Raw genomic sequence first — 27286 nt, 5'->3', positions numbered from 1 at the left:
TGTCTTTCACTCCAACAAGGTATCAAATCCATCCCCTTTTTGTATTTGCTTTAAATTTCTCTCATCCCTTGTCTGGGTTTGTGAAAATGGTGTTTCTAGAAAGAGCTGCCTCTGCCTCTCAAACCTCACTCTCTCTTCACAGCGCTGGGGGATGCCTCCTGTCGGGCCTGACAGCAGACCCTGAGCAGAGCCCAGAGACCAGGGCCCTTCACCGTCCTCAGTACTGCTGCGCTGCCCCACACCAATCCCAGACCCTGCCCACCCCACACCATCCTCGGGAACCGGAGAAAAATGGAGACATGACAGCGAGTTTTGATAAAACTGCATTTATTTCCATGGAAACAGTTGACCCATATTCTGAGACTACAAGGGTCTCTTTCTTTCTGTCTTTCTTTCTTTCTTTCTCCTTCCTTCCTTCTCCCTCTCTCTTCTTTCTTATTTTGGCCACCCCGCAGCATATGGAGTTCCCAGGCCAGAGATCAGACACGAGCCACAGTGCCGCAACTGCCTCATCTCTGGATTCTTAACCCACTGAGGTAGGGCGAGGGATCGAACCTGCAACCCAGTGCTCCAGAGACACCGCCACTGATCTCAGTGCACCACAGCGGAAACTCCAGTTTTTCTTTTTTGTTGGAATAGTATAATTACATCGCCCCCTTTTTTTAAATGGTCTTGCTTTGCAAAACTGAAATGGTGCCAACCTTCTGTCGGTCTCATTTTTGCTCTTTTTTTTTTCACTGCTCTGTGAAATCGCAGAGTCTGGGTGTACAGGGTAAGAGCACATAGCTTAAGCTCTGTGGTCTGAGCTGGATGAGAATCCCTGCTCTGCTATCTACTGATGAAGTAACCATAGACAAGTTGCTAAACCTCTCTAAGCTTTTGGTTTATTCATATGACATTGGAGAAAACAGTACTCGCGTTGTCAAGAAAGAAAGAAAATACGCCAAGTGCATAACATAGTACCTGGCAGACTAATAGATCAATAAATAGTAATTATGATTATCACTCTACTTCCTTGAGGGTTACTTGGCTAAACATTTAAAATAAGCAGCCATCTGTTGTCTAAGACCCATTTCCCCTTAAAAGAGGAAAACTAACATCCCGTCAACCTCAAGATCTCACATTTGGTTGCAGGTCAGACCTACAGGATGGGGCTTTAGAACTGAAGTAGAACTAGTGTATTAATCATGGGGTTTTTTTCCCTATATATTATGATGCATCAGCATCTTAGGAACACTGTGGACTAGAGGAGGGATTGCTCCTCCCAAGGTTGGCTAATTCCTAGCCTGTGGGGGCACCTTTGACACGTACACCAATGGATCTGAAAGCCCATAACCCCAAACACCTATTTTAACGAGCTCTCAAATGCAAAGCCCATATTTCCCTGCCCTAAATCATCCCAGGGCCAGGAACTAGACAACTAGAGATCATCCCTTGTAGCCTAGAGATCACTGCAATTATTCAAATTGCATTTCCTGCTGTGGTGCAGTGGGTCAATGATTGGCTTGTCTCTGTGGGGGTGCTGGTTCGATCCCCTGCCCAGGAATTTGCCCATACGATGAGACTGCTGCCAAAAGAGAAACATAAATAAATAGTTAGAAAACACTATTTTTAAAAAAAGGAAAGAGCAGCTTCCATTGTGGCGCAGGGGAAACAAGCCTGACTCGTATCCATGAGGAGGTAGGTTCGTTCGATCCCTGGCCTTGCTCCTTGGGTTAAGGAGCTGGCGTTGCTGTGAGCTGTGGTGTAAGTCGAAGATGTGGCTCAGATCCCATATTGCTGTGGCTGTGATGCAGACCAGCAGCTGCAGCTCCAATTAGACCCCTAGCCTGGAAACTTCCATAGGCCATGGGTGCTGCCCTAAAATTAAAAAAAAAAAAAAAAAAAGTAAAGAAAAACAAATTATTCAAACTAGCCAATCTTGCAGTCAATGTCTACCCTGTCCTGCCTCGCTTTTCCCACAGTGACCAGGCTTCCCCCTCAGCCCTCTGCCTCCTGACTGACCCTGGTGCTTCCCCCTGTGGCCGTATTAATATTAATAAGAGGCCACGTCTCCTATTTCCAGGGAACTGGGAGTAAAAGCTTCTTCTTTCATGACAGTTGTCTTCTGATCTCTTAGGCCTCACCAAGTCTGATTAAATCAAACCCATGGTACATTTTAATGCAGTTACCAATCTAACACACCTCAGATGATTTCTTTGGCTGCATACCTCCTTAAATTCCCATGTACCAAAATGTCACCATCAGAGTGTAAACATACCCGTTAACAATACCCACTTCCCCACCTCCACTCCCAGTCCACATGGTACCAGAAGAGAGTATCCAGAATGACCAGAGAATTGACTTCGTTGCCTAAGGATAACTTCCAGGGTTGAATATCATCTCCAAGAAGAAAAACATTCTGGCCAAATTCAGGATCACCTCTGAATTGTAATGACAAGATATTCACTTCAGAGGAGTTTCAGAAACAGGTTTCAATTATCTTACAACTGTCCCTTTATTTTCTTGGAGTTAATAGCAATACAGAACAAGCACTGTACAAAGAATTAAGAAACCTTGGCGTTCCCGTCGTGGCTCAGGGGTTAACGAATCCCGACTAGGAACCATGAGGTTGCAGGTTCGATCCCTGGCCTTGCTCTGTGGGTTAAGGATCCGGCGTTGCCATGAGCTGTGGTGTAGGCCACAGACGCGGCTTGGATCCCATGTTGCTGTGGCTGTGGTGTAGGCCGGCAGCTACAGCTCCAATTAGACTCCTAGCCTAGGAACTTCCATATGCTGCAGAAGCAGCTCTAAAAATGGCAAAAAGACAAAATAAAAAAAAATTTTTAAAGACAAAAAAAAAAAAAAAAAAAAAAAGCCTAGCCACTGTTTTAAATACAAACTGAAATGGGGCAAAAACCGTGTTTTGCTTATTTCCTGGGAAGAAACTTGTTTCTTATTAACTTACTCTCTATACTTTGATGGTGATAAAGGCCCCTTTCAGCTCTTAACTTAGGTGATTTTATTACAATTACCATCATTTTCTTTTCTCACCACTCTGGGTCTAGTTCACAGGGATACCACCAAGAGGTATGAACTATTTGTGTCAACCAATAGATAAGCGCAATATGTACATTTATTCCACACAAGAAATAACTTTGTGGAAGTCAGGTTAAGAATCTGACTGAAGCAGCTCAGGTCACTGCAGAGATGCAGGTTCAATTCCCAGCCTGGCACAGTGGGTTAAAGGCTTTGTCATTGCTGCAGCTGTGGTGTAGGTCACAGCTGCAGCTCAAATTCAATCCCTGTCCTGGGAATTTTCATAAGCCTTGGGTGAAGCCATTTAAAAAAAAAAGGAGGAAAAAACTTTGTGAAGTTCAAAAACTTGGGGCTTTGTTTCATCCTGTACCACTGACTCCCCTAGAAGAAATCTCATTGGCCAAAACAAAATTCTTTGTGATCACCTAAGTAATGAATTGCTCACCTTCTGGTGCCTCGAATCCCCTCACCCTCCACAGCCACTGAGGGTGGTAAATGGAGCATAGAATTTTAGAGACTCGGAACCCCTCACATTCTTGATTCATTCTGGACATTGACCAGAATAACCCGCTGGGAGACCCCAATAAAAAGACTGCCAGGACAAACACTCTGCCTTTCCCTTCATTTATAATTGAGGTTGAGCTTGTCAGGAAAGCTTTCCAAAGGCCCTTTACCACAATACTCTTAGACAAGTATTTACATTCTTTCCTCCTCTTCTATCAAAAGCAAGACCATTTCTGCTAACTTAAAAAAAAAAAAAAAAAAAAGAATAGGAGTAGAAGGCAATTGGAAGCAGATCTTAGCTTTTCCATCCTGGTATGAGTTTAAAAGGTACCCACTTGAACAGAAACGCATCATGGACAATGAGAACATGCTGCACTTTTTCCTCCTGCTGTAGCTCTTGCAATGTGGTCTAAAGGCACTTCTAAAATGGGGTCCTGAAGTCCATCTGCTCCTTGCTTATCCTGCTGTGGCTATTCTGTTGGCCATTTGGTGCCTTTTTTCTTGTCCTTTTTTCTTTTTTGGTAACAAATGAAATAAGAAAGTATTGCACCTGGGCCCAGTTTTTTCCCCACACATCCATTGTTCTTATTGGTCTCCTATGCTTGTGTTGATATTTATGAAAATGAGCCTGTGCAGACTCCTGTTTTAAAAAGTAAAACAGCGGCACTAACGAGCATCCCAACTTCACCCCGTCAGTCATTCTCACCGTTTCCCACCGCACATGCAATCATCAAAGACTGAAGTCACTCTTTTCTCTACTTGTAATATTTACTTTATTTTATCTCAAGACGTATGCAAATAAAGATTAATTGTACCCAGACCACGTAGATCATTTTTTAATTAGCAGAGTTCACTGTACTTAGAGAACACGGTGATGAAATAGGACAGCGAAATGGCCAATCTATCATAAAATTTATAAGTTCCTCACCCCCCAAAATTTTAACTTAAGATGGTTTTATTCATTTGAACAATTCAGCCTTGCAGTAAAAGACAAGAAGGCAACTAACGTGAGCTAAAGCCCCATATTTGCATTAGCATCAGTCAATAGAAGAAAACAGCACAACCTATTTTTAATTACTTTCAAGGTGTTCATCCTATTAATCTGAAAATTAAACATGCAAAAGTGAATTCCACTGGTGAAATACTACTTTCTCGTATATTAGAAAAAGAAATAAAATTATTCTGGATGTAAAGCACTGTGCGGTGAATCCTTCTTACAACTCTTGCATGGTGGTTTCCCAGGAAACCGAAACTCTGCAGATGTGCAAACTAAAATGCAGATGTGTGCATTTCAAAGAACTAAATCCAGTTTTTATTCCTAATGAAGCCAATTCATTTCCCAAGTTTTACACAAAACACCATGTCCCTCTAAATTGGAATAAAAATCTCATCTCCCAAGCATGAACAATAATGCTGTTTGAAAATTAACATTTACTCAATCAAATTTGATTTTTAAACTCATATAATATATGATCTCCACAGACTGGCAACTAGTAAACCACTAGGTAACCTTGTTCTTTGGTATCGCACCAGGGGCCCTGCTGAATCACTGCCTTACAGGTTGTGTGCCAACTCTGGAACAAACACAAATGTATATTTCCTTTCCAAATGCCCCACTTCTGCCAGGAAACTAACAGATGCACCAACAAATGTTGCAAGTCTGCCTATTAAACATGGAGCTCATTGAATTTCTATTGCATTTCTCCAGCACAAGTGCATGTGGGGCAAAGAAAGAAATTAAAATGAAGTCAGGTGTCATTCAAGAAAATTACAGTTCCACGGAGGATAGTTTTGAGTTGCAGCTTTGAGTTGCCATGCTGTGCCTTTCACAGCTGCCGACAGTTCTTGTCATTAATAATCAGTAAATAAGATCTGCAGGTGGGCCTGGAAGGCACCCCGAGCCAAGAAGATGGTAGTTAGGGCTTCTGTCTCTAAGATGGGTGGCCAGGCTCATTTGCACAACCCAGCTTATGTTTCCACACAAAAGTGCAACCCTACTTAGCATAGCTTCAGGGAAGCTGCCACAATATAGGGAATGCTAATTACTGTAACCAACTGGCAACGATGCATCCAAAATTAAATGGCCTGTGACTGAGCAGATGAACAATTTTTATGGCCCAAAGATCAGGGAACAGAGATAGTTTGTTAAATTAACTGGCAGCCTCTTTGGTCTAAGTAGGTGAGTTGAAGTCATTTGAAAGCCGTGTTTGCACGCAGTTACATACCAGAGTCTCTCCTGCGTAAGTACAGTTCCCCCTGCAGTTTTATGTGGGAGTATGGCTACGTTTAGTACATAAAATTCAGAAAGTTCCCCAGTTCAGTTCATAAATGACCTTGAGAAGCTATTCTGAATCCCTGTGGGTTTGATTTTTCGCACACAAAGGTTGGATCCTCTCTAAATTCACCTGAAACTAATTCGCATAGTTGCAGAGAGAGGTTTTTAGGAAGCCCACAGAACCCTGCATGAACAAAAGCTTTTAACTTCTAATTCCCACCATTGATCACACTTAGAAACCAAGCGGCTTCACTCGCATATCACAAGTTGCTGTTATTACAAGTTCATTCCCAACTGGTAAGGCAAAGCTAAAAGTCTGCCTGAAAAACAAATAATACAGAGATGAGAGCCATAGCCTCTAAAATTTCCAAAGCATTGCTTTCAGCCAACACTGTTCCCTATCACAATTTAGGTCAGGATCTCTCAGCTTCAGCATCATTGGCATTTTGACCTAGATAATCATTTGTTTCTTGAGGTGGGAGAGTTGGGGGTGGCAGGGCTGGTGCCAGGGCTGTCCTGGGCATCGGAAGATATCTATCAGCATCCCCAACCCCTACCCTGTAGGTGCCAGTAGCAACACCCCCCCCCAGGTTGTGACAATCACAAATATCTTCAGGCGCTGCCCAATAACCTCTGGTGAATAAAATCCTCTGCCCAGTTGAAAATCGCAGACCCGCAGTTCCACAAATATTTATTGAATCATTATACCCCCAGACTCTGTGGCAGGTGAGGGATGGGGTTAGGGTGCGGTTGAGAAATACCCTGTGTCAAATCCTAACACCGCTGTGACCTGGAGGAGTGTGTCGTTGAACAAGAGAGACAGACACGTGAATAGAACATTTTGACAATATATGGTGAGTGTTAAAATCGTGTGCAGGGTGCTCTGGGAATAGAGAGGAGAAGCGAGGGACTCCTGAAGCTTCGGATGCGATTTCCTAGAGGAGAGTCTGACTGTGGCTTAAAGCGTAAGTTATCGTTAACCAAGTAAAGGAAGACAGAAAGAGCCTTCTGGAGGGCCCTGCATGGGCAGAGACACAGAGATGTGGAAGAGCAGGGTAGGTGGGAGGCGCTGCAGCCCTTTCTAAGCAGTTCTATCTGCAGATACTATAGTCCTTAAAAGCACATCAGGAAAAGAAAGGCAAGAACGCTGAGAGGTAGGAGTGGAGTACTGCCTGTTCTTTGAGGTTACAAGTTTTTAGTCATCAATTAGTAAATGCTACCTTGCTCTCATCCAGGAATTGAAAGATACATAGGCGACTCCTTGCCATCTGGATGCTCACCATTTAGTGAGCAAGGAGACGTACAGGTATGACTCAGGTATGTTCTAAATTGTAGAGTCAGGAGTTGCCGACATGGCTCAGTGGAAATGAATCCGACTAGGAACCATGAGGTTGTGGGTTCAGTTCATGGCCCCACTCAGTGGGTTAGGGATCTGGCATTGCCATGAGCTGTGGTGTAGGTCGCAGACGAGGCTTGGATCTGGCATTGCTGCGGCTCTGGCGTAGGCCAGCAGCTACAGCTCCAATTGGACCGCTAGCCTGGGAACCTCCATAAGCCACAGGTGCAGCCCTAGAAGGACAAGAGACAAAAAAAAAAAAAAAAAAATTGCAGAGTCAAATTTGACTCTCTGGAGTTCCCTGGTGGCCTAGCAGTTAAGGATTTGATATTGTCACTGCTGTGGCTCCAGTTCGATCCCTGGCCCAGGAAATTCTGCATGCCAGGGGGAAGCAAAAAAAAAGAAAACCACACACACACCAAAAAAAAAAAAAAATTTAAAAAAATAATGTAAAATACAATACAACTCTCTGTGATATTCCAGCCTCTGGAATCTCCACCAGGAAACATTAGAATTGCCAGATTTCTACGATAGCCTTATGGGAGGATATGAAGAAATTGAGGACACACAGCCTGCAAGAGACTTACCATTGGGTTGGCAAGATAAAACTCATGAAAAGATGAAACATACAAACTATGAAACATGCCAAAGAGTAGGTGTGGACTCTTAGAGTAGCAGAGGAGGCAGAAGTAATTGCAGCCTTCCATGGTCAGGTGGGAACTTGAGAAAGACATGGGATTTATTCTGATCTTAAAATGTGAGTAGAATTAAAATCACAGAAAGGGAAAGACATTTTAGACAAAGGGAAAAAATGGCAAGTATGATGAAAGAGAGGTTAGCCCCTACCTGGCATTGTGAGGATAAGGAAACATACCTGGGCAAAACAATGCGTTCCTGAAGGAAGGAAGAGTTGAAAGACGACAGTAGGAAGATACGGAGAATCTTCAAGCTGGAGGATGAGGGGTAGGGCGTAAGCATGAGATTGGACAGTATTTGGTGTTCAGGCCTATCACTGAAAGATGGATAGGATGATAATACTTAGGGGGGAATACACAGACAGTGGCAAGGAGGTGGGAAAATACAATGTCTATCCAATATGGCACAGAGTTCTTTTGGTTTGGGGTGGTCTCATTCGGTGAATGAAGGGGTGTCTTCCTTGCCCACAGTTTTTTGGTATTTTGTGATAAATACCATTTCTGTTTTAGCATTGTGCTAAAGTATCAACTACCATAAACAATTACATGAAAGTTTGTATTTTGTTAGAAAAAAATGTTAAAAGCCATGCCTTTTTATATGTATCATACCTCTGCAACCAAATGCCAAACCTCTAGGAAATGACTTCTGCCATTTTCCACTTCTTCTGACTTCAATAAAATGACATCCACTTTTCTCAGCCCCACAGAATAAGCAGTAAATAATGCCTCCCAACCACAGAAGCCTCTGCTCCATACCCCTAAGGGACTCTGTTGCCTGCAGCCAATAGACTAAGGTGCATTCCTGCCTAGAGCAGCTAATAATCCAGCCCTGCTAGTTAGCATTCTGCAATTTAACTCCTTCTCTCCTGGAGGCAGGTGTGGGAATTTCTTTCCTGTTTCCCTTCACTTTCTTGAGAAACACATCATTTTGATTGTAAAAAGCATGACATTAGATATAAATTCTGCCTTCCTATGACCCTTTTGCCTCAGCACAGAGGCCAGTATTCATATTACATGACTGACAAAACATGCAAGAAAAGACATTTCTGTCCATGGTTCTCAAATATGGATGTAAATTCTAGACCTGCAGCCTAGAAACTCTGATCCAGTAAGCATGGGGTTGGAAACAAATACCTGATTTTACTTCGATGGTCCTGAAAAAAATTTTTTTAGCTTTTTAGGGTCACACCCGCAGCATATGGAGGTTCCCAGGCTAGGGGAATCAGAGGTGTAGCCGCCAGCCTACACCATAGCCATAGCCACAGCAACATGGGATCTGAGCCGTGTCTGCGACCCACACCACAGCTCACCGCAACACCGGTTCCTTAACCCACTGAGCGAGGTCAGGGATCGAACCCGAAACCTCATGGTTCCTAGTCAGATTCGTTTCCACTGCACTACGATGGGAACTCCTGATTTTTAGAAAATTTTTAGAGGAATATGAAATAGGTTTCTTAATGGATATCTTTCTGGAACTGAGGCCATTGTTCTTAGCTTTGACTTTCCATTCTCTCCAAATAAATAAATAAATAAATAAATAAATGTATTAGACAAGAGAAAAGTTCAGATGATAACGAAGATGTATCAGGAACAGTCAATACTGTAAAATCACTCGAAGTGTCCTTCAAGGAAATCTACCAGCACAAGTCACAGGCTCAGAATCAAACCTTTCCTTCTCACATAAATCATATTTTCCAAGGGATGTGAGAGAATCTGAGAAGAGACTTGTCAGAGTATCTGTTTTCACTGAATAGAAGAGAAATCCCTTCACAATCTTTGGAGTAAGTTGAATGTTATCTTAGGTGGACTTAAGATCTGTTGATAGGGAGTTCCCGTCATGGTGCAGTGGTTAACGAATCCGACTAGGAACCATGAGGTTGCGGGTTCGGTTCCTGCCCTTGCTCAGTGGGTTAACGATCCGGCGTTGCTGTGAGCTGTGGTGTAGGTTGCAGACGCGGCTCGGATCCCGCGTTGCTGTGGCTCTGGTGTAGGCCGGTGGCTACAGCTCCGATTCGACCCCTAGCCTGGGAACCTCCATATGCTGCTGCAGGAGCGGCCCAAGAAATAGCAACAACAACAAAAGACCAAAAAAAAAAAAAAAAAAAAAAAAAAAGATCTGTTGATAGTCCATAAAACCTCCACCTTACCAATCCTTTACTCTATCCCTCTATTTGCTGCCACAGAAACCATGGAATCACAATTCTATAATCACAATCCTATAGATAGAGGAATGTCTGGACTAAAGTTGGAAATAATTTGACACTGCCCTGCTCAAACAGTAGCCAAAAGAATCTGCCTTCCCTCCAGGACTTGAGAGAATCAAAGAGATGAGGGAAAGAGAAAGCAAAAACCTTCACCAAAGTTAAAAACTTTTGCTCTTAAAAGACACTGCGAAGGAAATAAAAAGAGAAGCCACAAACTGGAAAAAAATCTTTGCAAAGCATATGCTTGACCACAGCCTTGTATCTAGATTATATAAAGAACTCTTACAACTAAGAAAGACAAGCATCCAGTTTCAAAAATGGGCCAAAGATTTGAGCAAGACATCTCACAAAGAAGACATGTGACGGCAAATAAGCCTAAAAAAATACGTTAGGGAAATGCGAATCAGTACCGTAACACTCTTATTAGAATAACAAAATTTATAGACGCCTACCCATGCCAACAGTTGGGAGAGGATGTGGAGCGACTGGAATTCCCAGGCACTGCTGGGAAGAAGGGTAAAATAACAAACCACCTTGGACAACATTCTGCCAATTTCTGAAGCACAAACACACACCCTAAAGTCTGAAATTGCAAGAGAGTTGCTGTGTAGATAATAGCAATGCATATACGACCTAAGAAACTGAAAATGGAGTCTCCTGATCTCCATCTGAAGCAAGGATAATCTGCTGGTGGTTTTTCCTTCCTGGGCAAGGGAAATCCAGTAAGTGAGCCAGCAGAAAGTGGCATGCCTTCGAATGTGTGTCTCAGACCTGGCCTGCAAGGCCTGACGCCCCCGTGCTTAGCTTTGCAGATTTCATGTCATTTCTCTCCTGGAACTCAGCACACCTGTCGCTAGCAGTAGCTGCCAGCGGGGGCTGTCAGCGGCAGCTGCTTCCCAGCTGTTTTCAGCAGCGCTTACTTCCACTGCTTCAGGCTGAGCTTCTGTGCTTTGTCCAGCCACCTGGTCTGATTGCATCTACCTACCCTCTATCCATCTAGTGATTGTTTAAGCTCTGATGTGACTGGGGACACCAAAAAGGCTGATACTCTCTGGGAGCCAGTTTTGCATCCCCCAGAATGGTACTAGGCATTCCTCTTGGCCTAAACTTGTCAGAGTTCCCTTTCAGGTGCAGCTGAAATGGAATCCAACTAGTATCCATGAAAATGTGGGTTTGATCCCTGGCCTTGTTCAGTGGGTCAGGTATCTGGTGTTGCCATGAGCTGTAGTGTGGGCCAGCTGCTGTAGCTCTGATTCAACCCCCAGCCTGGGAACTGCCATATGCTGCGGGCCCAGCTCTAAAAAAGCAAAAAAAAAAAAAAAAAAAAAAAGTATATATACATGTGTGTGTGTGTGTATGTGTGTGATTATATATTACATTCATATTACTTATATATGTAAAATGTATATATACATATGTATTAAACGTTTCCTAAGATTAGGTCATGCAGCCCAGGAGGCATATCTGGCCCCAACCTCTGCCTTTTCTGGATTAAATTCAGAGCTTTCTAAACCAAAGGAAAAACGTACAACATAAAAGTTGTGCATCAAGTTTTACTCGAGGAACTTTCCCATCAGCCTCTCCAATAGCTCTTGGATTCATTCTAGGGATACTCTTGTTTACCATTCACTTTGCTGTTCGAAGAGCATCTTTGTTTCCCCCAAAGAACCAGCACCCTGATGCAGCGTGAATGCTCGTCCTCATGCACCAGGACTTCCCTGAGCAAATTAGGCCATTCTTTCAGGCCCAGGCCAAGTCATTCCTGCTCCAGGAACTCTTTCAATATTCTAGCCTATGGAGATTCGTCTTTCTTATGGCTGGCTTCATGCAGCACATATAATAGTCTGCCTTTTTATTCCACAATCCAATCCATGTATACACTGTTGATAGGTTGGGTTTTCTGAAGCATAACTCTGATCACACGCTGCCTTGCTCAGGAATGTCCACGGGCTCCCAAGAGCTTACAAAGCAAAGTCCAAGGTCCTGGGACCCTCCATCCCGGGCCTCAGCCCGTCTGACCTGTCTCTCTGTGCCTACCCAACTGATTTATGAGCTTCTCAGTGCTTTTCTTTTCTTTTTTTTTTTTTGGTATTTCTTGGGCCGCTCCCGCGGCATATGGAGGTTCCCAGGTTAGGGGTCTAATCGGAACTGTAGCCACCGGCCTACGCCAGAGCCACAGCAATGCACGATCCAAGCCACTTCTGCAACCTACACCACAGGTCACGGCAACGCCGGATCGTTAACCCACTGAGCAAGGGCAGGGACCGAACCTGCAACCTCATGGTTCCTAGCCTGATTCGTTAACCACTGCGCCACGACGGGAACTCCTCAGTGCTTTTCTATTTCCACAACTCTGTTTATGCTCTCACTTCCTCCTAGAAGATCCTTTCCTCTGCTCCACGTCTATTTATGGACAAGATCAAATGGTGTTTTTCTAGGAAGTCATCGTCTCTTTTACCCACTTAAAAGAATCTTTCCCACCCACCAATTCCTATAGCTGCATATTTGAATCTCTCTTAAGATTCTTGCCATTTTTTTTTTCCTTTTTAGGCATTGTGTTTAAGTATTCTGCCCGCTGCTGAACTACAAGTGCTTGAAGAATTTGTAGGGTCCATACTCCACCTTCGCTCATAGTGTCAAGTATAGCAAGACGTAAATAAACCATTCTTTCCAAGGTAAGCTCAGTCTTGTTCTCCAAACAGAGACAGCCGGGCCAGAATTTGTGAGAAGAGAGGAATTTGAGTGTTTGTCCGAATGTTTGCTAAGTTCTGTGTCCTAGGGTAAGCCACTGAACCTCATTTTCCAGAAACAGAAAACTGAAATAATACCATCTTCCCAATTTGCTCACTGGGCCACGCTGATGAGCTAATCAGACGATGCACCAGAAAACTGCAAAATCCTTCGCAAGGCTTGCAGGTTCCCAAGTCAGCATCTGGCATGTGCTTTTGGAATGCGTACATTTTTATACATGGCATCTAAGAGTGTTAGGCACATAGAACCATTATAAAATTAGAGTAACTCAGTGGCATCTCATCTCGTACCTGTAGGGCCAGAGGAGCTTGGGAATTTGCCCCTAAATAGTGTCAGAGACACAACTAGAAGGATGCCTAACTCTCAGTCTTGTGCTATTTCCATTAAGCCATGTATAGCAAGCACTCAGAAATATTTGCTGAACCACATAGACTCTGTGGCATTTTGATTTCAAGGTCAAAAGTTACTACAGGTTGAGGTTCTCTGTAGAACTTCCATGGCTGAGAAAACAATATTGAAGCAGTGGTGAGAGCACATGTCCCACCCCACTGTAGCTGTCCTATTTTGAGCAAGGTCTCAAAAGCCCTCTGAGCCTCTAATCTCTAAGAGGGTGGGAATGTGTGTCTATTTTATTCATTGCTGTGGCCCCAAACCTAGATCAGAGCCTGGCAGATAATATGTGTCCCATGTACATTTGTTAAATGAATGACTATACCTGTTTTCTCAAAAGTAAAATAATTACAGTATCAGAGGGTTGTCCTGTGAATTAAAAGGACAGAAGAAGCACTTAAAGTTCTTGACAGTGACTAGAATCCAGTAAGTGGCATCCACTGAGTTGGCTGTTATTACCATCCTTGAAACGAATCTCTCCTCATCTGTACCCATCAGGGCTGGGAGCGAGGTGAGGGCTCCAAGAAAGGGCTCTTTAACCTGAGCACCCAGTCTCAGTAAGGATTGCAAATCCAGAGCAAATGGGGAAGCACATTCTGGTAAATGTTGATTGCTCAGAGATGCCTCTGCCAAACCAAGCATTATACTGAAGGTCAAAACTTGGAACAACTGCAGACAAACAGAGCTGGAGGGAAAAATCTGAGAATTAAGCCCTAAACTAGAGAACAAAATGGGGTGGCCGATGCTGTACGATGATAACATTATATGTCGATCTTTTTTGTAAACTAAGGAAACACTTTTTTCCTATCACATGCCTCAAAAATTTAATATAGAAGCAACTCTATAAATAACGCAGTTGGAGTTCCCCTCAAGGAGAAGCAGAAACGAATCAGACTCAGAACCATGAGGTTGTGGGTTTGATCCCTGGCCTCGCTCTGTGGGTTAAGGATCTGGCCTTGCCGTGAGCTGCAGTGTAGGCCGGCAGCAGTAGCTGATAGGGATGGAGGAGGCAGAGGTGGTTGCAGAAGTCCCGATAAAGGACCATATTTAAAGAGGGAAACTTAGGGGACACTGGGAGATCACTGTAAGTTAATAAATTGCTCCAGAAAACCATCAGCACTAGGCTGACTTGCTTCCTCAGTGGAGCCTTGAGAATTGCCTCAGGTCATTGGGTGGGGGATGGAGGAGGCCTGCATTCAAATGCAGACCCAGAGCAAGAGTTTGAAGACCACCCTTCTGTGGATTTGAATACCCACCTGACCAGATACTAAAAGGAGCTACTACTCCCAGAAAGGAAGAGACGGCTTTTCCAACCCCCACTCTCCTTGGATGTTAAAATTGTAGCCCACCGGATCCGGGCAGCAGAGCTTCAGTACCTGTCTGCTTGTGATGCAAGCGTCCTATCTTAATAAGTTTATTTCTTGCCTAGCACCTTGTCTCTCGCTGAATTCCCTCTGCAAGGAGACAGGAAAAACCTGACCCTCAATGAGGCCAGACACAGGGTGAGTGATTCTAACTTAAAACCATGAGTTTAAGTCTCCATCTGGGTTTAGGCTGGGTTCGAGTCCTGGCACGTGGGTTCAAGTCCCAATCTGTGTTCTGGCTAGGTTCAGGCTGTTAATACTGCCAGTTTCATAGCTCCGATTTGACCCCTAGCCTGGGAACCTCCATATGCCACAGGTGCAGCCCTGAAAAAAACAAAAGACAAAAAAATAAATAAAATAAAATAAAAAATAAATGGATAAGGCAGTCGTAGGGCACCCCAGTTATTCTTTTTATATTACATTCCTTTTACATTAAAGGGAAGTTTTATTAAATGCCGCATTTACAGCCACCATGCCAGAGCAGTTGTGAAATTAAATGGGCATGTTACGGCACATTTTCGCAAATATTCACACATAGTAAATTAAAACATTTAATTAACTATTTGGGTCAAATGAGAGCAACAATGTATAACACAGAGGGATAACCAATAATCAAATAATATAGTAAAATATAATTAACAAAAATATTGACCTTGACATAATCTAATATACCCTTGAGAATCCCAGAGGCATCTCAAGATTCTTCAGAGTCAGGGAATCATCATAAGAATTTCAATTTTAACTGTGTGGTATCGATACTGATTATCTGACCTTTCCGGTTGTTTGAATTCAGCATGAGGCATGAGTTATACAGGCACCAGAAGGGAAGTGTGTATGGTGTTGGGGGGGTGTGTACACACAGCAAGCACACAGTGTGAACACAGAATGTAGACATTTCCTTCCTGCCCTGCTTTCCTCTTCTAGAACTTTGAGTCCATGTTTCCCTAAAACACAGAGAATATTCTAATAAAATCTTCTCGCCAGTTTAAAAAGGGGCTTTAGGCAGTGATTTAAAAATGTTCCACTTAGAGCGTGCCTTGATTCCTAAAGACCTGTGCTTTTGTACTTTTTAAAAGTTTATGTTTAAAACAATGATGTTTATCCCCTGCAGAGCAATCTAAATACTGGTTAAAGCAACAAAATAATGACAGATCCACTCAAACACTGATGAATAAAAATTTGTATACCCTGCAATCCTTCAACAAGACTGAATCTTACTGTAATTACCCATTCACCATCCACTAACTGCCCTGGCCTCTCATCTCTAAAAAACTGACCTCTCTGAATTCATTAGTCTTTTAGGTATAGATTTTAAATTGAAACAAGAGTCCTTCATGGCGAGGTTTGCCTATTGAAGTGTACCAAGATATATTCTGCTTTTTCCAGAATAAATTCCTGCAACAACAACAATTTTCAAAAATCTGATTTTAATTAGGTCAACTTTATACACAACCTTTTTTGTTTTTAGTTTTTAGGGCCACACTCGAGGCATATGAAAGTTCCCAGGCTAGGGGCTGAAACAGAGCTACCGCTTCTAGCCTACACCACAGCCACAGCAACGGAGGAATCCAAGCCGCGTCTATGACTTACACCACAGTTCATGGCAACGTGGGATCCTTTACCCACTGAGTGAAGCCAAGGATCGAACCCGCATGGATCCTAGTCGGGTTCGTTACAGCTGAGCCACGATAGAACGCCCACAACTTATCTATTTATGACAAATATAAACCTATAGTTTGGAAAGTGTTCATTCTTCAAGGCAGGGATTATCTATATTAAGACCACAATGCTGAATCCTGGGCAGAACTATAAAATTTAGTAATTGCCGATATTCCACTCCTTACCTTGTTGTCCAAGCTAGAAGTCCTGGTATAACTCTTGCTATGTGTATCTGATGCACAGTGAGGCCAAACAGAAAATTAGAGTCGGGAGCAGAGAACGATCTATTGCAGGGCCATGCAAGGAGAAAGGGAGCTACTGCCCCCAAACATCGTACTTTCTGATCGGCTTCTTTCAGCCAAGCATTTGTAAAGGCCAGGCGAGGGAGGGGCATCCCAGCGGCTGCGATCAGCTTGTGCACAATTCTGATTGGTTGATGGTGAGGCAACAGGGCGGGGTCACAGGGGTCAACACTATCAAACCCTAGGCACCAGATGGTCAGGGCTCTGCACCTCTGATCTTCAAGTAGTTAATTTCTTCCATTGTGTGGTGATTTTTAGCATCTGAAAAACACAGGAAATATGCATGAGATACTATTACCTGGATACTTCAGGGAGGGGCTCCAGCAGAGGATCTGGGGGAGGGGTCTGCCCTGGAAAAGCCCCTTAGGGTCCTGCTGGGTTACAGCCTGACACCCCTTTCCCTACCCTACAACCAAACTTTTGCACACATCCTGATGACGGAAGGCTCTCTCTCACCCAGTGTCTTCCTCTGCACTCAAGGTTCCCGCTGTTCTAACTATCCCCTTGCTGTCCCCTCTAGCTGCTGGCTATTCTAACTGAACTTTCTTGGGGATGGAAAAACTTTCCTGAGGCCTACCCTGAAAAGACTTTCTCCTCCATGTCCCCACAGCCCTGCGCAGACCTCACGCCTGCACCATAAAAAGTGCTCCATAAGGAGTTCCCTTCGTGGCTCAACAATTAACAAACCCAACCAGTAAAAATGAGGATGAGAGTTCGATCCCTGGCCTCGCTCAGTGGGTTAAGGATCTGGTGTGGCTGTGGCTGTGGTGTAGGCCCGCAACTGTGGCTCCAATTTGACCCCTAGTCTGGGAACTTTTGTACGCCAAGGGTATGGTCCTAAAAAAAAAAAAAAAAAAGCAAAAAAGTGCTCGTGAGTCGTGCTTATTATGGCTAAATTAATCAACTATATCTGATCAAGTTTAAAATGTGTCTATAACCCCAGAGTGATTCCAGCTCCCTGAGGGCAGACACTATGTCTCACTCAGTTTAAGAGCCGCCAGGTATACTCCATGCTTTCTGGAACACAGTGCACAATGGATACATTTGTCCTTGACAAATGATTCTTGGATGAATAATTGCTGGAACACCAGACAGAATATCCACTTATGGCATGAAACAGCTATGCAGTTTTGTTATTTCTAGGAACCTCAATTTTCTAACTAGAAACCCGAACGAAGGGCAGACTGTCTATCAGAGCTGTTGTAAGAACATACAGTTCAGAAAGGGCTGTGGGGCTGAGCTACTATGCTCATCCGGTTACCTTTTGCAGCGCTTTGCCTGTGAAAGATATTACAGTGTGAGTCAGATGTTTCCTTTTGCGTGTCCTCAGCTTTTGCAAAGCTAGAGCAACGCCATTGAGACTATTTCTTATTTATTTATTTAGAGTATTTACTGAGACTTTGCTGGAGGAGTAACATGAGGAGGGAATGGGAAAAGGGAAGGAAAGTGTCCATCAAGCCTGCTTGGGTTGCTGAACTACCTTCTTGTTCAGGGTGTGGCAGTGGGAGGATGAGAATATGCTCTTATCAGACGACTCAGATTTTGATGTTAAAAGGAGACATCCTTTCGCTGATGATATTGAAAGGAGACATCCATCATTCAGCCTAAGCTTGTGTATTAAGATAATTCTTCTCAAGCTTTTTAGTATAAACCACAGTTAAAAATCTATTTTGGGAGTTCCCGTCACGGCTCAGTCGTTAACGAATCCGACTAGGAACCATGAGGTTGCAGGTTGGATGCCTGGACTTGCTCAGTGGGTTAAGGACCTGGCATTGCCATGAGCTGTGGTGTAGGTCACAGACACGGTTCGGATTCCCCCTTGCTGTGGCTGTGGTGTAGGCCGGCAGCTACAGCTCCAATTAAACCCCAAGCCTGGGAACCTCCATATGCCACAGGAACAGCCCTAGAAATAGCAAAAAGACAAAAAGACAAAAAAAAAAAAAAAAGAAAGAAATCTATTTTGCATCACAACCCAGCACAAAATAATACCATTACCACATGCAAAGCACTGTGTATTTGTGTTCCATTCTCTTCTATTAAAAGTTTCTTAGACCTAAATAGACATTTCTTCAATGAAGACATACAAAGGGCCAACAAGCACATGAAAAAAATGCTTAGCATCACTAATTATTAGAGAAGTGCAAATCAAAACTACAATGACCCTGACAACTATGGTCAATTAATCTTTGACAAGGGAGACAAGAACATAAAATGGGAAAAAGAAAGTCTATTCAGCAAGCATTGCTGGGAAACCTGGACAGCTAGCTGCATGCAAAGCAATGAAATTAGAACACACCTTCACACCGTGCACAAAAATAAACTCAAAATGGCTGAAAGACTTAAATATAAGACAGGACACCATCAAACTCCTAGAAGAGAACATAGGCAAAACACTCTCTAACATCAACATCATGAATATTTTCTCAGGTCAGTCTCCCAAAGCAATAGAAATAAGAGCAAAAATAAACCAGTGGGAGTTCCTGTCGTGGCGCAGTGGTTAACGAATCCGACTAGGAACCATGAGGTTGCGGGTTCGGTCCCTGCCCTTGCCCAGTGGGTTAACAATCCGGCGTTGCCGTGAGCTGTGGTGTAGGTCGAAGACGCGGCTCGGATCCTGCGTTGCTGTGGCTCTGGCATAGGCCTGTGGCTACAGCTCCGATTCGATCCCTAGCCTGGGAACCTCCATATGCCGCGGGAGCGGCCCAAGAAATAGCAAAAAGACAAATAAATAAATAAATAAACCAATGGGACCTAATCAAACTGAAAAGCTTTTGCACAGCAAAGGAAACCAAAAAGAAAACAAAAAGACAACTTACAGAATGGGAGAAAATAGTGTCAAATGATGCAACTGACAAGGGCTTAATCTCTAGAATATATAAACAACTTACGCAACTCAACAGCAAAAAAGCCAATCAACCAATGGAAAAATGAGCAAAAGACTTGAATAGACTGTTCTCCAAGGAAGATATACAGATGGCCAGCAAACACATGAAAAAATGCTCAACATCGCTGATTATAAGAGAAATGCAAATCAAAACAACCATGAGATACCACCTCACACAGGTCAGAATGGCCCTCATTAATAAGTCCAAAAATAACAAATGTTGGAGGGGCTGTGGAGAAAAGGGAATCCTCCTGCACTGTTGGTGGGAATGTAAGCTGATACAGCCACTATGGAGAACAGTTTGGAGATACCTTAGAAATCTATACATAGAACTTCCATATGACCCAGCAATCCCACTCTTGGGCATATATCTGGGCAAAACTCTACTTAAAAGAGACACATGCACCCGCATGTTCATTGCAGCACTATTCACAATAGCCAGGACATGGAAACAACCCAAATGTCCATCAATAGATGATTGGATTAGGAAGATGTGGCATATATACACAATGGCATACTACTCGGCCATAAAAAAGAATGACATAATGCCACTTGCAGCAACATGGATGGAACTAGAGACTCTCACACTGAGTGAAATGAGTCAGAAAGACAAAGACAAATACCATATGATATCACTTATAACTGGAATCTAATATCCAGCACAAATGAACATCTCCTCAGAAAAGAAAATCATGGACTTGGAGAATAGACTTGTGGCTGCCCGACGAGAGAGGGAAGGAGTAGGAGGGATCAGGAGCTTGGGGTTATCAGATACAACTTAGAATAGATTTACAAGCAGATCCTGCTGAGCAGCATTGAGAACTATGTCTAGATACTCATGTTGCAACAGAACAAAGGGTGGGGGGAAAAATGTGTACATGTAAGAGTAACTTGATCCCCATGCTCTACAGTGGGAAAAAATAAAATTAAATTTAAAAAGTTATAAAAAAAAAAAACTGCAACGAGGTACCACCTCACACCAGTCAGAGTGGCTACCACCAGTAAGTCTACAAATAACAAATGCTAGAGAGGATGTGGAGAGTGTGGAACCTACACTGTTGGTGAGAATGTAAATCAGTATAACCACTATGGAAAACAGTGTGGAGGTGCTCCAGAAAACTAAATATAGAACTAATATAATATCTAGCAGTCCTATCTTGGGCATATATCTGGACAAAACTTTCATTCAAAAAAATACATGCACCGCTATGTTCATTGCGGCACTATTCACAATAACCAAGACATGGAAACAGTATAAATGTCCATCTACAGATGAATGGATTAAGATGGGGGGTACGTACAGACAATGGAATACTACTGAGCCATGAAAAGAACAAAACAATGCCATTTGCAGCAACACTGATGAAACTAGAGATTCTCATACTAAGTGAAATAAGTCAGAAAGAGAAAGACAAATACCATATGATATCACTTACGTGTGGAATTTAATATATTGCACAGATGAACCTATCTACGGGAAAGAAACAAACTCATGGACTTGGAGAACAGACTTACAGTTGCCAGAGTTGGGGGTAAGGCATGGGATGGACTTGGAGTTTGGGGTTAGTAGATGCAAACCATTGCATTTGGAGTGGATAAGCAATGAGGTCCTGTTGGCACAGGGAACTATGTCCAAACACTTGTGATAGAACATGATGGAAGATACTATGAGAAAAAGAATGTGTATATATATATATGTGTGTGTGTGTGTATAACTGGGTCACTTTGCTGTGCAGTAGAAATTAACAGAACATTGTAAATCAACAATAGTAATTTTTTTTAAGTTTCTTGACATGTTGGTTTCAATCAGGACAGATGGGGGTGATGGTTTAGGAAAAGTGGAGAAGATTAGTATAAATTGCTGAGGCCCTGTAGGCTACAAAGTGGGGCAAACACAAATCCAAGGTAAAAATTTTCAGCCAAATCCTCCTGGTTTATGAGGAGAGAGATTGAAGGATGATTTTGTACCTCGGTTTCCCTACTTTTCACCCACTGATTGGTTTCATGACCCACTAATAAGAATGTGACCCATGGACTGAAAACAAAAACAAACTTTTGCAAGCTAACACTGCCCTTCATGCCAAGAATTACCATTCTAGGATGAATCCCATACTTACGGGGGCAATATAAGAGTAATTACACTGCACGGTATTTGCCCTGAAGGATTTTGTGTGTTTTGTGTATTTCGTGCTAAAGGAATTAATACATTCAATGTCAATATTCAAAATACATCACAGTAACTTGTGATAAATTTTTAGCATTTTTCCCATTCTTTCCATATACTGAGGAATCTTAAAAATAAATAAAAGCCAAAAAGTTAAATGGCTCAGTCGCAGCCTCTTGAGCTCTGAAAAAGTTCTTTCTTCCTCCTTTTCTTTTTTTTTTTTTTTTTTTTTTTTTTTTGCTTTTAAGGGCCGCACCTGCAGCATATGGAGGTTCCCAGGCTAGGGGTCGACCTACACCAGAGCCACAGCAATGCCACATCCAAGCCGAATCTGTGACCTACACCACAACTCACGGCAACACTGGATCCTTAACCCACTGAGCAAGGCCAGGGATCGAACCCGCAACCTCATGGTTCCTAGTCGGATTCGTTAGCCACTGAGCCACAACGGGAAATCCTCCTACGGTTATTTCTTAAATGCAGCGGTTTCTTCATAGAACAATTAGGAGTTTGTTCATGAAGCTAGCAATAGCTTTACAGATAATGAAACAGCAGTGTCCATTGATGCATATCAGTGGGCACTCTCGTGCTCTCTCTCTCACACACACACACACACACACACACACACGAACACACACACCTTATTTTCTTTAAAGACAGACATGTGGTCACAGGCTGGGTTTTCTGGAAAGAAGACACTGAGACAGAGTTGAATGTGCAGGAGGTTTGATCAACACCCGCAGAAGGAGAGGAAGGAAGTAGGATTGGGCAAAGGAAGAAGGGAAGCTGGGATGCAGGTGCATGGACATCTCAGGAGGTTCCACAGGGGGCGCTAGAGTTCAACTGGCTTGAAACAGCCTGGCCTTTGGATCCCTGCCTTGGTCAGTTACCAGATGTGGTGGAGCCTAGGAAGGCACCACCCAGCTGAGGTGAACCCTGAAGGGACTAAGAATGCGTGCTGACAATACCCCCAACAGCTGGGGCCGCAAACTGCCCCTAAAAGGGAGGACTGCATGGTTGTGCTCTGGTTCCAGAACCCACATGTTCCCAAGAAAAGGCCAGCCTGTGCTGTTTGTAGAGACCGAAGTCCCCACACAGAGTCTCATACTGAGTGAACACTTGTGGGGGTCGGGCTATGGGATTGGTGAGGATGGGCTAGATCTGAAGCTATTAAAAACAAACAAACAAAAACAAAAACCAAACAGTCCAAAGTCTCAGTGGCTTAGAACAGCAAAGACTCATTTCTAGTTCGTGTGTCAGACCTGTGGCCTGCGGCCCGAGGCTCTGCTCTACGATGTCCTCACAGCAGGACCCAGGCTTAGAGCTGCCACTGAAGGACCCCCGAGTCCCCAGCACAGAGGAAAAAGAGGCTTGAGGAAGAGAGCGGGGCTCTTAGAGCGTCAGATGGAAAGAGAGCTGTGCTAGTTCTACTCAGATTTCCTTGACCACAGAAAGCACCTGATCCCACCCAGCTTAATAGGACTCAAAACATATCCCTCTTCCAGGACGGGGAGGGGAAGCCGATGTTGGTGAACAGCAAGTAATATTGAGATTTACCACAGTGACATTAATCTCAAGGAGCCCTAGCAAGTCTAAGAACAATTCCACCAATCACCACCATTTACATTCAAGAAGTACAGAAATGGTGTGTGTTACCATTAAAAATCTGTAATTACAGAAAGGGAGGTGGGAGATTTGGGTGAGGCTGGTAGCCATGTGAGCTGGACCTGGACACAGTAGGTTCTCTGCACATTTCTATGAAATTGAATTGAATATAGTTTTTCGTGTGGGTTTCCTTTCAATTTAGTTCATTATAAAAATAACCTATGGAGTTCCCACTGTGGCTCAGTGGTTAACGAATCCGCCTAGGAACCATGAGGTTGCAGGTTCGATCCCTGGCCTTGCTCAGTAGGTTAAGGATCTGGCGTTGCCGTGAGCTGTGGTGTAGGTTGCAGACACAGCTCGGATCCGGCGTTGCTGTGGCTCTGGGATAGGCCGGTGGCTACAGCTCTGATTCGACCCCTAGCCTGAGAACCTCCATATGCCGCCATTGCGGCCCTAGAAAAGAAAAAAAAATAAAAAAATAAAAAATAACCTAGGTAATACCTCCACTAAATCCAAGGCATAATAGTGCATGCTTTGAAGAATTTTTTTTAATGTTAAAATGTTATGGTTATAAAAGTAATATTTTTTTACAACTTAAAGAAAAATGTAAATAAGAAAAATATAAATAAGAAAAGAGTCTAAGTGAGAAAAACATATACATAAGTGTGAGTAAGGAAAAAAATGTCTTAGTTCTGGTTATCATAACAAAATACTATTAGACTGGGTCATTTATTTTATTTTATTTTTTGTCTTTTTGCTATTTCTTGGGCTGCTCCCACAGCATATGGAGGTTCCCAGGCTAGGGGTCTAATCGGAGCCGTAGCCACTGGCCTACGCCAGAGCCACAGCAACGCGGGATCCGAGGCGCGTCTTCGACCTACACCACAGCTCATGGCAACGCCGGATTGTTAACCCACTGAGCCAGGGCAGGGACCAAACCTGCAACCTCATGGTTCCTAGTCGGATTCGTTAACCACTGCGCCACGACGGGAACTCCTAAACTGGGTCATTTAAACCACAGCAATTTATTTTCTCAGAGTTTGGGGACCGGAAGTGCCAGCTCAGTGTGCCTCTCATGGGAGGGTTCTCTTCCTGGCACGCAGACAGCCTCGGTCTTGCCGTGTCCCCTTTGGAGAGCCTCTTTCTTGGTCACAAAAGCTAAACACTAATACAATAGTCATGCCTTTATTATTAAGCCATGCTGGGGACTCTGGATAAGAGGTCCCAGAGAACTATGCTTTAATCACTAAATCGCCACAACTTCAGTACTGTTTGGCGTGTGCGATAGTTCTAAAGTGCTCATATAAGTTCATACCGTCTTTGAATGGCAATCAAAGTCAGCCACTTGGAAGAAGTCCACTGCCCTCTTGGAGGCCACTTCAAGTTTCTGGAAACAGAAGGAGAGCACCCTCTCAGGGAGGGTAATAAGGACAGTGGCAGCAGTTGGTGGAGTGAGAGTGAAAGGCACTTTACTGCCACGGTCACCCAGCAATCTCTGAGAAAATACATTCATGACTTATCCCGAGATAAGGCTGCACTTTTTCTTCTAAGTCAAATTTAAATGTGCTGTAGCAGAAGAGGCCGCTCCCCTAGCTTATTGCGCAGGGCTCCTGCCCAGGAATTGCTCTTCTGGACAGATGCTACTTTTAATTTGTATGATGGGGAGTTCCCGTCGTGGCTCAGTGGTTAATGAATCTGACTAGGAACCATGAGGTTTCGGGTTCCATCCCTGGCCTCGCTCAGTGGGTTAAGGATCCGGCATTGCCGTGAGCTGTGGTGTAGGTCACAGACGAGGCTCGGATCTCGTGTTGCTGTGGCTGTGGTGTAGGCCAGCGGCTACAGCACCGATTGGACCCCTAGTCTGGAAACCTCCTTATGACGTGGGTACAGCCCTAGAAAAGACAAAAAGACTAATAATAATAATAATAACAATAATAATTTGTATGGTGGTTTGAAAACATCATTATTGAATAAAAATATACACACACTTACACACACTTGGTCTTTCTAATCCTGAGAACGACAGCTCAAATAAATAATATGCTTCCTAAAATGGTGATATGGAGGGAGTTCCCGTGGTGGCCCAGTGGAAACAAAACCGACTAGTATTCATGGCGATGTGGGTTCAATCCCTGGCCTCACTCAGTGGGTTAAGGATCTGGTGTTGCCTGGAGCTGTGATGTAGTCGCAGACTTGGCTCAGATCCCGAGTTGCTGTGGCTGTGGTGTAGGCCAGCAGCTGCAGCTCTGATTTGACCCTGAGCCTGGGAGCCTGGGAACTTCCATATGCTGCAGGTGTACCCCTAAAAAGAAAAAAGCAAAAAAATGGCGATATGGATATAGAAAAGATAGAGACAGAGTTAAAAATGAAGTAAATCAGTAAACCGCCAATCGGGAAGTCATTCTTTGCTAGGACCCACTGTGTGCTCAGCACTGTGCCACACATGAATAATGCAGGATTCCTCATGCTCAGGGACCTCCAGGTTAGTTAGGGAGAGATTTTTCAAACCTGGCTCAGTTTGGAGCTCTTCTTCTCTACTCCTGCAGGAATTCATTTACTGTATAATTGATGGCTTAACTTATATGTTTGCCTTCCTACATTTAGAATGTAATTTTCACAGGACTGGGATGGTCTTGTCTTTAGATGTTTTAGCTTTAGCATTTGTCATAGTGCTTGACCCACCATAGGTGTGAAGTAAGAGCTTGTAGAATAAATGCATGAGGTACAAAATTGGCTGATATAGATCATAAGTGATAAAGAATTTGAAAGGAAAGGGGATTCTGAGGAGGCTGGAACGGACAGAAGAAGCATCACAAAAGACAGGAAATTTGAGACTTGGTTATAATTAATGGAATGGGAGGGGAAGAAAAGTTATAGATCAAAGAGTTGAGGATGGTGATGTGGGGAAATGAAGCCCTATTTTATTTTATTCTGTTCTATTCTATTCTATTTTAATTTTTATTCTATTCCATTCTATTCTATTTTTATTTTTAGGGCCACACCTGTGGCATATGGAAGTTCCCAGGCTAGGGTCTGAATCGAAGCTGTAGCTGCCAGCCTACACCACAACCACAGCAACACCAGATCCAAGCCACATCTGGGACCTACATCACAGCTCCAGGCAACACCAGATCCTTAACCCACAGATCGAGGCCAGGGATCGAACTTGCATCCTCATGGATACTAGTCAGATTCGTTACCACTGAGCTACCATGGGAACTTCAGAAGCCCTATTTTAAATAACACTTGTAATAAATGATTCAATGGCTAAAACAATCACTAGGAGTATCGCGTGTGTAAAGGAGGTGTTGCTGCTTTACCTAAAAGAGGTACAGCTACTTGGCAAAACTCCAGCCACCTGCTGAGGACTCCATGGCCAAGAGCAGGATGTCTTTGTGAGAGAGGTGCCAAAACTTGAAATGCAATTATTTTTAGGGCCTCTATAAATAGGACAAACAGAAGCCTGGCTTTGAGTTCCTATGGGAGGATCTCACCTTGGAGGTTCTGCTCACACCTAAACCAAGGACAAGAAGAAAAGGAATGTTCTTTGTTGGGCATCTTAAAGACAAAGGAAGCTCTCAGAGCTGGAGTCCCTACTCTGCTACTCTGGCAAATCCCACAACATCTCTCTGTATCTTTGTGATTCCTCTTATGATATTCCTGGAGGTAATATTTCCTCCATTCACTCTCCAGCATTCAACAAACATTTGTGAAGTACCTCTTAGCCTTAGGTAGAACTGAAATATCCTTTTAAAATTATCTAATTTAAAGCAATCATCCAATAGACTTCATTTAAAAATATTTAAAATTATAACTTGCTGTGTCACAATGCCAGGGGCTAACCAACAATGAGAACATCCAGAAGAGATATTACTGTTGAAATAGACATTTTATGGTGGAACAGAAGAGTCTGGCTCAGTACTTCCATTTATAAAGTGACTCATTAATAGTACAGGGGTTGGCTCATCACTGATAATCAATAAAATATTTGTTGAATGAACAAATGCAGGCAGGGACATTGTCTGATTTGCAGCTGTTTACTCGGCTCTTAGACCAATGCCTGGCACATAAAAGCATTTAAATATTGGTGGAATAGCAGATAACTAATTACATTCATTTATTCAGCAATCACTTA

Source organism: Sus scrofa, chromosome 11, assembly GCF_000003025.6.
Source record: "Sus scrofa isolate TJ Tabasco breed Duroc chromosome 11, Sscrofa11.1, whole genome shotgun sequence".
NCBI classification, from domain to species: domain Eukaryota; kingdom Metazoa; phylum Chordata; class Mammalia; order Artiodactyla; family Suidae; genus Sus; species Sus scrofa.
Note: the sequence above shows the minus strand (reverse complement) of the source record.